At 31.3% G+C, this 13,700-nt stretch overlaps 1 protein-coding gene and 1 long non-coding RNA gene across 2 annotated transcripts in view; both read left to right on the top strand.

Annotated features, from left to right (window-relative positions):
• The window catches only part of LOC127731617 (uncharacterized), a 123,965-nt gene extending 117,768 nt beyond the window's left edge, over nt 1–6,197 (top strand). Inside the window, exon 2 of the long non-coding RNA XR_007995634.1 lies at nt 4,267–6,197. This is a non-coding gene — a long non-coding RNA (uncharacterized LOC127731617). The remainder of the gene's footprint in view (nt 1–4,266) is intronic.
• Nucleotides 1–13,700, top strand: part of LOC127731813 (uncharacterized) — a 434,253-nt gene that overhangs the window by 350,961 nt on the left and 69,592 nt on the right. The window lies entirely within an intron of this gene.

Here is a 13,700-nt window from a genome sequence, read left to right as displayed (position 1 = left end):
TACATGGAAAGCGTTCAAACCAGAAATGATGAAAGCCAAGGATTTATGATAACCTAAAACAGTTGAAGTATGTGACCATAGAAAACCTGTAGTTCAGTAGTTGTCGTTGGTTCATGTCTGTTATATTTGTTTTTCGTAAATCGTTTTGTTATAAATTAACAGTTTTTTTTTCTTAATTACATTGCTTCATATTGTTCATGTCGGCCTCTTTTATAGCCGACCATACGGTATAGGGTTTTCTCATTGTTGAAGGCTGTACCGTTGTCTATAATTTCTTACATTCACTTCATTTGAACTTCGGTGGATAGCTGTCCCATTGGCAATCATACCACATCTCCTTATTTTTATATAAACAAAACCGGTTAAATCAACCTAAGGTTAACTTTAATTGTATGTGTTGAAACCTAAGTTGTTTAATGATTTCTATAAATCTATTAAGCGAAACTTTCAAATCATACAAATATCACACTTTAATATTTGGCATGATTAATGACAATACTAGTTCAATAATCTGAAATAGCAAGCTGTCATCTTAACATGTTCACTTTATTACTTATTCAATTAATTTCATTGTCGTTTCTATAATTCATTGCTTAATGTTATGCTGTATTCCATGAAAATTTATTTGAATTTTTGAGCATGTAAGTGTCAAGGAGCAAACAAATAAGTATAGCGTACAATCATTTATGCAATTCATAATATAACGATATTTCTACAATGGTGGAAGTAGAGTAGTAAATTAAACAATAAACATACCATAAAAATGATTTGTGATAGACGCGCGTTCCGTCTACAAAAGAGGCAGAAATACCAAACAGACATTCAAACTACTTTGTCGAACATAAACTGACAACGTCATAGCATGAACCTAAACAGACAACACGACAAACAACAGTATACAAAAAAACAAAAAAACCGGGATTGGTTTCATGTGCTGTTTTCTACATTTACCTTAACGGGAAACGCACAACGCAGAAATGTTTAAATCAAAGGACGTATAATAATCAACAGAGTTCAAGTAAATGACCATAGAGAACATACACAAAAATAATTATATCAACTTAACGTCAACATTACTTAAGGAGGTTAAAACCTAAGTTTCTTGATAATTTATAAATTTATAAAGCGACACTTTGAAATCATACAAATATAACATTTCAATATTTGGCATGACTAATGACTAGTATTGAATAATCTGACAGACCAAGCTGTTATCTCGAATTGTTCTACTATCACGTTACTACAAATTCAATTAATTCCATTTTCGATGTAATAATTCATTGCTCAATGGTATGTTGTATTCTATGAATATTTATTTGAATTTTCCAGCCGGTAAGTGTCAAGTAGCAAACAGATAAGTATAGCGTACAATTATATATGCAATTTATAATATAACGATATTTATATAATGGTGAACGTAGTGTAGTAAAGTAAAACAATAAACATACCATTTTAAGAGAGAAATAGTCGAAAAAGTATTTGAAAATGGGTTGGTAATACAATATTATCTGCTTTTCTTTAAAATAACCCTTTTGGAAAGATCATAAGAAATTGTATTTTTAAATTATTGTTGTCATGTATTGAAATATGAGAATACATTATGAAATAATATGACTTGATTATGACAGGTGATTAATAGTTTATAAAGCTTGAATCATGTGATTATTTATGCAGCCACTGGATATGCTAATTACGTGAAAATATCCAAATTGGTATGTCCTTATATTTGTATTAGGGAGATAGTAGTTAACCGGTGTCCAAATTGTGACTATATGTTTAGTCTTGTTTATTCTTTTTGATTATACCTATCATTTAATGTTTTCAAAAAATAGAATGTTGTGCTACATACCATGTTTATACTCCTGATTATGCAGTAACTTCTCATCAATAGGCGATCAGCAAAAAAACATCACATTATCAATATGCTAGTATTTTCATAATATACATTTCAATTTTTTGTTCTACTATGATTGCTATATAATTTACTACTGGACACCATAGATACAAAACACCTATTGACAAATTTGATGCTATCGTGATTTTTTATAAACTCTAAAAGAGAAGATAATGACTTTACAACTATTTTTGGGATATAGATATTCGTGTTCACCACTCGGTTTGTCATTTTTTATATCTATACTTCTTTTGAATAGCTACCACATTCAAGAAAACACAATTTCTAGTTAAAAAAACTAAAACACTCAAAAAAAATATGCTGAACATATTCAGTAATATTTATAAACTGGTGTTTTTGAGATGAGTATTTGCTGTATCGTGATTGTCTTAAATTATTCCTCGTATTTTAAAATTGTATTTTTATTTATATTTTTCAGTGTACCGTAAGTGTTTTGTACCATAAAGATAAGTATATTGTGATCATTTAACAAAAAATGAAAAATGAAAGGACAATAGATAGTGCATGTTGTATATGGTGTTTTCATTGAAGTTGAAAAATATAACATAAGTTCTCATCAATAAAGACGCAATTTAGAAGTAACAAAACCCATTCGTATATTAGAAGCAATGCGATGTTTTGAGCAGTATGACTTTAAATGAAATGCTAAGTAGTCTAAATTCAAACGTGAACAAATAGACAATACAACACCTTGTTTTTTTCTCTAGTATTATAACAAAAAATATTTCAAGTATTAAATACTTTCGTGAATATGTTCAATGTAATATTTGTTATTTTTACAAATATAAATGTTATAAATGTCTTTAACCCAACAAATAATATATTGAAACAAAAAGATTGATAACTTTATGTAGATAAAATGCTTCCAAATTGATTTAAACGGTGTGTAGGTAAATCATTACGACTAAATAACCTGACAAATATACTGCCAGTAGTAACGGAGTATTTCATAAAACAGTATAGAAACTTATCAAAGAGATCAGTTTGATAATGTTATACATGTATCTGTAAACGGCCAATGTTTGAAAGTTTTATAACCTTTGATATGCACAGTTTACTAATTATCACTCACATATGGAAGTTTTATATTTTTTAATTGATAAAAGAACAAACATGTTTTTCCGTCAAATTTAGTTGCACCTGTTATTTGTTATGACAGTAAGATAAAACAGGCAATAGAAGACTGGAGTTCAACCAGTGCTTCAGAAAAAATTATATGTTTGTTATTTTAAAATATTACAAACACAAAATTTAAATTTTTGACATAGTTACTGATTATAACATTCAACAAAAAGCTGTCAGTTCTAATATCGTTTTACTACTTATACTGCGGTGGCTTCTATAACACTTATACTACGGTGGCTCCTATAACTCATTGCTAGATGGTATGCTGTATTGTATAATCATTTACTTGATTTTATTTTTTTTTTGCAGTCGTAAGTAAGTGAATTCATTCAGGGTTGCAACAAGCGGAATGGTATAATTGCGTAACGATATTCCTAGTTCTCCAAATATCGTATATGTTTAGTATGTCCGTATTTCTGTTATATATCTATATGTCTAAGCAACGTATTATATACAGATATGTACATATTATGCTGTAAACCAGAGTTCCTGGTTATTTGATTAATCGTCGCAATTGAAAGTTGTTTCCGATTAATAATAAATGTATGACATCTGTTTTTAAAACATAGTTCTAGAATTACAAAAACAAAACAAAACAAAAACATGTGTTGTCCTTTGTGTTATTTAATATATATATATCATACCATTACTATTTCAAATATATGCATTGTTTAACTTTAGTCGGTAACTGTCAAGTACCAAATCGAAAACTTAAAACTTTGAGCATTTGTTGTCATAGGAATCATATGACAAATGGCAGTATTCTTATAAAAGTGGAAACAGGTGATAGTTGCAATGTTTGAAAATTGTTATCAAGATACATTAAAAACACTGTTACTTTGCTTATAAAAAAATCAAATAAACTTGAATATTTTAATTTGATAAATTATGTGTTCAGTCATTAATCTATTAGCGAATAGTATAAACATTACAACATGTGGTAGAATTGACAATGAGACAGCTACCCAATATAGAGAAGATTATGTTGATGGTAGTTACAATAAGTCACATTACGGGAAATATAGAGTAAATTATGTTGATGGTTGTTACAATAAGTTACATTACGGGAAATATAGAGTAAATTATGTTGATGGTAGTTGCAATAAGTCACATTACCGGCTTTTCCAATAGTGAGAAATACAAATACCGTCTATTAAGTAAGCTAAAAAATATTCCCAAAATGACAATATGTGAACCATTTCAAACTATAGAACTTACATTGTTAGGTCCGATAGGTAAATAAATTTTGACAAAAGTCCGACGATGATATAATATGTTCTCATTGTAGCTGTACCTGTGGAGAGTAAGTATTGAAGATAAAGCTTACGATTTATATTTTTCTTCGATGGCTCGGATGTACATTATATGCATTAGTCATCAAAAGAAGTACATATAATGATAATACAATATTGTATCACTGACAGCTTTACACGTTGTATAACATGTTTATTTTCAATTAATGTGTTTCATACTTAAAATTTACATGAAAAAGTACAATACATCTATTTACTAACTGATCGATAAGGATATGCACAAAATGGCATTTTTCTGCGGCAGTATCTTTTAAACTTGTTTTTGTAGAGAGATAACGTAACTTACGTTTGCAAGTTTCTTCTTATGAAGAACACTTTTTATTTAGTTAAGTGGTATGGTCGTTTCTGACATAAATCGGTTCCATTTGAAAATATTGGTACTCTTACAGACCGGATACATACTCATCATATACAGATAATTTCAATAAATAAAGTGACTATATATATTTATCAAAATACAGAGCTAGTATGTACTGTTTGTTAATAGAGAATCAATAGAACACTTTTACAAAGGGGAGATGCAGTTCTTGTTGAAATGTTAACACGACTTGTATGACTGTTGTTCCTTAAACTGAACGTAAACAACATCAATTTACATTATCTATTGCGTCAAATCGTGCCTAAACACAAGTTCAAACAAATGAACCAATAACAGTCCTTAAGGAGTTGTTCAGTGTATTATAAAATTGAGAATGGAAATGGGGAATTTGTCAAAGAGACAACAACCCGACCAAAGAGCAGAAAACAGCCCAAGGCCACCAACACAGCGATAAACTAGTTTGATATCTAAAAACTAAAAATATGGAAGTCAATGTTGTGGACAACAAAACTGCAAACATTTAAGCAAACCTCCACTTACATCGTTGACGAACTAAGTGTTAATTTTCAATGCGTTTTAAGAAGGATAAACAAGTTGCATCCAGGGAGCAGATAGCACAAATTTATAGCATCACTTGTAAACATGTATGATGTATAATTAGACGTTAAACAAAAACAATCATTGTATTTATTTCTTCAGATGGATGAAACTGATAAGACAATAGTGACAGCCAGTAATAAACATTGGCGAAACACAGAAATGATTGCAAATACTTCCTTCCGATGCAAAAACAATATTGAACAATCTGAATATACTGTTTCCTTGTTGTATTTGCATGCACGTTTTATGTTTAAAACATATATGATTCTGATACATCAAAATAGAAACTTTACAATTGTTTCCCTAAAATCTATTTTAACCACAAAATAATTATGTCGTACGTGTTGCATCACACGAATCATTCATACTTTGATATTTTCTTATGTCAGATAATTATTTAATGCTCTCTCGTGACTGAGTATTATATCAAATTCATAATAATTAGCTACACTTCTTACCAATCAAGTATTATATAACTACAATTTGTATCCTAGTGTCCGTTACTCATTCGAATTTATTTCACTTTTCTATTTATACTACAAAGAACGTTATTATAGAACTTAACGTATTGAAAAGCATTATAAACTGTCTGAATAGTCTTTAAGCAATTGATTCGAAACAAATCAAAACTGTAGACTTTTTCTAGTATTTCAAGTTATTGTTCAAATTGTTCACACTATGTCTATAACCCTACAATGTATTTCTTAATGTGAATTCGATTATCATACATACATTTGATTTATACGTTGTTTCTGCCATTAAACTAGTAAACATGTAGATTGAAATTGTATTATATTCAACGCGCGAGACTACTATACATATTTCTGTAATATGTATATGAATGTTATTTTTCTTGTTTTATAAAACGTTATGATTATATTTAAATGTGTAGTCTTTGGAAATCATGAAATAAATTTGCAACTGGTTTGACTATAATGTGTTTTACCTGTTTCGCCCACATCATCATGCCTTTGATAAAAAACTTTCGTCAAAGTTTTCAGGGCTTCGTTGAAAGGGAATAATTTCATATTTGATGTGCAGCTTGATAATGTTGAGTTGTGGCGACTTTCTGTTTGCCAATAGTTCAAAATATTACAACTCTGATTGTACAAAGACAATGTTCGTAAAAGTTTACTTGGCTGATTTCTGGCCGTAACAGCAATTGGGGGCTCATCCGGGAAAACGTCAATATCAGATTAAAATTTTCTGTATTTATAGAATTAGAATTAGCCAACACAATTCTACAAAATGGCATTTGATGCCGGTACATTTTTGAAATCGCCAGATATGTAAGGGTTTGATAATTTAAAGAAAGAGGAATAAGTGGTGCTTGCTAAACATCTAAAAATTGATTTTAGAGTATCCATGAGAAAACAGATTATAAAAAAATTGGTAATAGACAAATAAGTTTACGCAGAAATTATAGATGAAAAGGCTCTTGAACTTGAGGTAGAACATGTTGATGCTTTCAAATTAAAACAGCTTGCATTGGAACATGGATTTAAATTAAAACAATTGGAATAAAAATGGAAAACGAAGTTAAAATAAACAATTTGAAAAAGAAAAAGATAATTTAAATTAAAACAGGCGGAACTTAAAATGAGGGAAAGGTAAGAGATGGAGAAAATAAAAATTGAAATGGTCAAAGTAGAAAGCAACACTAATGTAGAGTCAAAATCAGAATATTTTGATGCAGCAAAAAATATACGTTTGGTTCCCAGATGTTGTATAAAAAACAATTGATAAATATTTTCCACAGTTTGCGAAAATTGCTCAATTTTTTGAAATGGCCAAAGCCTTATTGGACTACAATGCTGCAAAAATGTTTTTGAGGGACTTTGATGAGAAAAATTCTGATTATGAAACTGTAAAACAGGAAGTTTTGAAAGCTTATAAGCTAGTGCCAGAAGCATATAGACAGAAATTTAGGTCTTATAAAAAGTTTGATTCACAAACCTATGTTGAATTTGCTAGGGGAAAAGAAGTTCTATTAGATAAATGGCTTACGTCGAAGAAAATAGATAACAATTTTGATAATATAAGACAATTGATGTTATTAGAAGAGTCCAAGCAGTGTGTTCATTAAGATTTAAAAACACATTTAGATGACAAAACTGTTGAGACATTACAAGATGCAGCTGTTATTTCCGATAATTATACCCTTTCATATACAAGAAGTTTCAAAGGTCAAAATTTTTATACTTCGAGCGGAAATTACAAAAATCATAGTACTGAGCGTACTGATAATAAGCATGTTGCACAGAATAAGAGTCAATCCAGTAATAATATGTCTAGTCTAAAATTTTATACTGTTGAGAAGAAGTCACTAACTTGTCATTATTGTAAGAAAAATGGTCACCTGATGGCTGATTGTTTTAGACTCTAGAAGAAGAATGAAAGAGATAATAAACCCAAACCCAGTGCGTGTACGACACCCCTTCTTACCTATAAGTTGGTATGTCCTGCGAGTCAGGCTTTTAAGTCCAGTGTTTGTGATTACATGGAAGATTATAAACCCTTTATGTCTGATGGGTTTGTTTCTATTGTTGATAATACTACTCCTCAGCCCATTAAGATTTTATGGGACACTGCAGCTTCTCAGACTTTGTTATTAGAAGGTGCGCTGCCTTTGTCCGAGGAGACTTCTGTGGCTACCTCCGTTTTGTTACAGGGTGTGGAGTTAGGTTTTATAGATGTTCCCTTCCATCGTATTTATCTGAAGTCAGATTTAATTACTGGACCTGTGGGTGTTCGTCCTAATCTCCCATATTGCTAGGAAAGATCTAGCTAGAAACAAAGTGGTTGCTGAACCAATTGTTACCAGTGAACCGGTTGTGGGTGTTAAATCACCTGAGGATGATGCTGAACTGTATCCAGCTTGTGTTGTTACTAGGGCGCTGGAAAGAAAACAACAAAATGAGAATTTGCAAGAAGACCAGTATGATTATATGGAAATTTCTGACACTTTCCATTGACGGTTCCTGTGGCTCAGAAAAGGCTATGATAAGACCACTCAGTACTAAAAAAACATGAAATTATGCAATGGCCAGAAGTGAACAGCCATTCAGACAGAAGAAAATTTGTAGAAGAACAAAATAAAGACACGGAGGTTCTTCAGCTTCGCAAGAGGGCTCAACCACAGGAGGAAGCAGACGAAGTGGCCGAATGCTTCTACCATCAAGACGGCATTTTAATGAGGAAATGCAGGCCCCTGATGCTATCCCAGAGGAGGAATGGAGAGTGGTATACCAAGTGGAGATGCCTAAAGTTTATAGGCAAGACATTATTGGTCTTGCTCATGACACCCCTTTGGCTGGACATTTAGGTATAAGGAAGACTTGCCTTAAGATGTTGCAGCATTTTTACTGACCCAGACTTAAGGATGATGTCACACAATGCTGCAAATCATGTCATATATGCCAGGTTGTTGGCAAGCTTAACCAGAAAATACCACCAGCACCACTTCTGACAATTTCTGCCTTTGAAGAACCTTTCAGTCGAGTATTGATTAATGGCGTTGGACTTTTACCTAAGACCAAGACTGAAAATGCGTATTTATTGACGATCATGTGTACATCCACTCGCTTTCCTGAGGCCATTCCGTTAAGGAATATCAAGATACCAACTATTGTTAAAGCTCTAATAATATGTTTCATGTTAGTAGGACTTCCTAAGTCTATACAGTCCGACCTGGGTTCATATTTCATGTCGGGTTTATTTCAGCAGGTCGTTTACCAGTTAGGGATTGCTCATTATAGGTCAAGTGCTTATCATCCAGAATCTCAATCTGCCTTAGAACGTTTCCAATAAACATTCAAGAACATGATTAGAACTTTGTGTCTTCAATTTGACATATACTGGGATGATGGTGTTCACTTTCTATTTTTTGCGGTCTGAGAGGCTGTTCAAGATTCCTATGGTTTTAGTCCCTTTGAGTTGGTATGTTGTCATACTGTAAGGGGACCTTTAAAATTGGTTAAGGAAAAATGGCTAACTGAACACCCTGACTTGAATCTTCTAGACTATGTATCCAGATGTAAAGAAAATTGTATACTGCTTGTCAAATTGCTCGGAAAAACTTAAAAACCGTTCAAAATAAGATAAAAATATGATATGATAAAGATGCCAGGGACAGAGGTTTTGAGAATTGTGATAAGGTACTTGTATGTTTGCCAGTCCCTATATATCCTTTACAGGCTAAATACTGTGGGCCTTATACAATAGAAAGTAAAATCAATGATTTAAATTATATTGTAAGAACTCCAGGTCGGCGTAAACAAAACAGAGTGTGTCATATTAATATTTTAAAACCATATTTTGAGCGTACTAATGAAGGTGAGAGTAAACCAGTTAAGGGGGAGGAGTTATGATATTGTTATTATCATGTTTATCTATCTTAGCCTAATTTGTTTTTTGTGGCCTTATCATATGTATGATATTTTTACATCATATTTATAGTTGTTTACAAAAAAAAATGGTATAATTGTACAGTTAAGAAATTACTGTAACAACCATAGATACTAATGGATTGATTATTCTATTTGACTTACATAATAATTCTGGAATGATTATGATATACGATGTGTAATTTAAACGTCTAACGTATTCTAGAAGTTTCCGTTCTAATGTTTTCTAGGAGTTTCCCTCCTACAGTGTTCTAGAAGTTTCCTTGACAACTATATATACAGATACCGAAATTAGAATTGTTTAGACATTAATTTACTTGGATTCACAGAAGTTCTCTGGAGTTGTTGGATTGGCACTTTATTTACGTTATTTACATCATACTAGATTGGGCATATTCCGTACAGTTAAGAGAAGAATTCCGGTTAAAGAAAAGACAAAGGATCGGACTTATAATTTAACAGTCATGTTAACATTTCAATTTGTATAATATTTCTTGTAAATTTGTGTATAATTAATCTTGTTAAATTTAATTTTTGATTTGTGTCTTTTATTGGCTACAAGTTAAAGGTGATTTCTTGCCGTAACATTGTCATCCCAAATAATTGTATGCAGCGACGCAGTTCCAGACACGGTATTGGCCTTGTATTAAACACGGAAGAGACACTTATTGACTAATCAAACACATGCATCAGTTGTTCGGATATCTGATAAAAAGTAAACGCTCAATGTTACCCATAATTTCTTAGAAGTAACACACCATCTGCTCCATCGTATGGTGTTTAATATCTTAGTAAACACTTGAAGCTCTTCCATGTTCACACTGTAAACACTTCATTAACACAGGTTTGCTCTTTACTGAAAACTTGCTCGAATAGAGTTATATTCTACATTCATTTTAAGAATGTATTGACCAATATGGTATGTATGTGTATCAACTCACTAGCGACATGGTTTCACGGTCTTAGTTCTTCTGATGAAATTATAATCGTCTAATTATGTCAGATTGTTTCATTTTGACTTAGTGACACACCATCCATTTCTTATATGTACGAATTTTCAAAATTAAAATAAATATATTATTAATATTTTTAATCTAAAATTAAAATTTAAACACACAAACATTAATGTGATAGTTAGAGGAAATGCCATGTAACCTTGATTACGGTCGTTCTTATTTGTAACCCAACTGGAACAAATTTGTTTTTCTGCTAGCAACAGCTTAACAATGTTTTTTAATATATTACCAAGACTCCAGTAGACATTAGTAGATAAGTTTCAGTGGCTTTCTAACTCTTTCTAGCTTTAACACTAACAGGGAACATAAAGGGTAGATATTACATACATGAGTCGGAGAAATGTGATTTGCTGTCGTATACATATAAATGAATCTTGTTGCTCAGGATGTAAAAAAAGTCGATAATACGTTGTATTTTGTGTCTGAGGAAAAGAACTAGAGATTGTGGTACAATAATTGGAACATACGCGTGGTCATATGTGACAAAGCTATTCCATAACCGTAAAGTATTTCAAGATGGCGTCAGTGAATCTTGAATATTTGAAGAAATTTTCTCATCGTTTCAAATAGGAACACAATGTTCAATAGCTTCCTTGCAAGCAGACACTTACAAGTAAATCAATATTTGAAAATCGTGTAAACAAGGAATTCAGAAATTAATGATGGCATATTTCATTGTGATTGTTGATTAATAAATATTTCAGGAAATACTATTGTCTAAGTTTAAATGCTATTTTTTTTTATTTTGGCGAACTCTATCCTTTTGTAATATTGGAAATTTACAAAATGTTCCATAGGCAAGCGCTACAGTATGTAACTACATATTAATGATAAATTGGTAATTTTAAGAGAAGAACTGACAATACAAAGGCAAAAAAAAGACGAAAAAAGGAAAACTTATTGAATTAATCTATATCGACAATTGTGGCGTCCTCATATGCTCTATAACATGGAAGGAGTACGACTTAATATCATATATCATTCATATCATAATTAGATGATAAAAACAACTTCATGTGTAAATGGTTTATAATTTAGTAAGTTTTACAAGATGAAGCATCAAACAGTAACAAAATGATAATGATGTCATGTGTAATCTTGAATTTTTTCTTGATTTATGAGAGAAAAAATCTGCTGAACGTGAAAACTCCATTCCCAAAATACTGTCGAAAATAAAAATTTTAAAAACATATTTTTTTTTTACCGAAAATAAGAGTATTACTGGCGTGAGAAATAGAAAACAAGAACACAGAGACTGAACAAATATCCCCACAAAGAATCAATCGAAGGAGACTACTGACGATATCCAAACAAACCTAATGTAAGAAACCAAGTGGTTATCAAGACAATACATCGATAAAAGATAACCTAGTTCTAAACTCATGTGCTACGGAGGAGTAAACATTTCCAACATGTATAATTTGGCCAATTTGTACATATGCATGTCACATCAGGACATTACTATGCGGGTGTACATTATTCTATATTGGGTATTCATAAGAAGGCTAGTTGTACTTGATCAATGCTAAGTAACTGTAACTCACCCTCGATAGCGAGACTTTACCGGACACTTCAATCATTTTCATATAAGGACAATATTTGTATAACAACTCAAAAAAGAAATCTGCAACTAGTTGTATTTTTAAGACAATTATCATTGTCCATGTTTTGCTACTTTATTGATTGATGATTGATTAACTTACGACGCGTCAGCACAAACAGGTTATATCGCGTCCAGAGCTATTTTAAATATTATAACAATACGTTTTTTTTTTAATCAAACAAAAGGTCTTTCAGTGTACTAAAACTTTAGTTAAAAGCGAAATTACTTATTCACAAATAAAATTTCATCAATAAGATAACCTGATAAAAACTTTAAATCGTTTTAAACTAATACAACAATTTGGAATATATTCAAATTTCTTTTTAAAATGAAACAATTATTTCAACAGGAATATTATTAAATAAATCATACATATTATTTACATTATTTACATAACAATGTTTTTTTTTCGGATATCGGAAAAGTCAACATTCAATCAAAATATGTTTAATTTTCCGTGGAAAGACCTATTGATTTTGTTTTGATTATTCTTATTTGTTTTTTCTTCCGCCACTTTTATTTCTTGCGAGAAGATTGTATTCCGCAAGATGTCGCTTTGATATTTTTTATTTGATATCGAACAGTTTTTACGCTTTTGAAACTGACACTGTTTAAATGAACACATTTCCTTGTAAGATTTATCTCCCCGAACACTGTTTTCCTTGTGATTGCTACTCGTAACCGTAAAAGAAACTGCCAAAATTTTTTGACCAAATTGCACGTTACATCTTCAGGTTGTCAAAATCAATGTTGACCGAGGCAATCCAGAGACTCCATACGAGAGTTATTTTCCCTTATATATTTGGTATAATTGAGATGTATTTGTAACTGGTAAACCATAAGTGACAGACACCTAGGATATTTTGATTTGAGGTCCAGGGTCCACAAAAATGAAAATACGGTGAAGGTTAAAGGTCATGTTCTAAATTTTGATTATGGCTTATTTTGGCTTTTCCTCAGAAACCGTAAAAGATATCGACATTATATTTGACGAAATTGTTTTTTGCGACATGTTGCAACACATACATTTTGGTTGAAAGGGTACGTTGATGTTTAATAGGAGTTTTCTCTTATATTTAAAAGTAGCTGTGATATAAATCATTAACCATATACAGTAGAGACCTAGGGTCTTTTGATTTGAGGTCCTTGCTTTATGATCTTGAAATTTAGTTCAAGGTCAATGGTAAATATGACGTTCTAGATTTTCACCTTTGCAACAAATTTATATTTTACATGATAAAGCTATAGGGTCTTATGCATTAGGTTGGTAGATATATGACCTTGAAAAGGTCAGTCGGAAGTGACGTTTTGTAAACCGAAAGTAGCCGATTCCTGCACTGGTTTCATTTAAATTTACCTAGAACCATATAATTTTGGAATCAGTGTGTGGTAACCTATCATAT

Source organism: Mytilus californianus, unplaced genomic scaffold (assembly GCF_021869535.1).
Source record: "Mytilus californianus isolate M0D057914Y unplaced genomic scaffold, xbMytCali1.0.p SCAF_20, whole genome shotgun sequence".
Classification (NCBI taxonomy): Eukaryota; Metazoa; Mollusca; class Bivalvia; order Mytilida; family Mytilidae; genus Mytilus; species Mytilus californianus.
The sequence above is the reverse complement of the archived record's forward strand: the minus strand, read 5'-3'. Positions and strand labels throughout refer to the sequence as shown.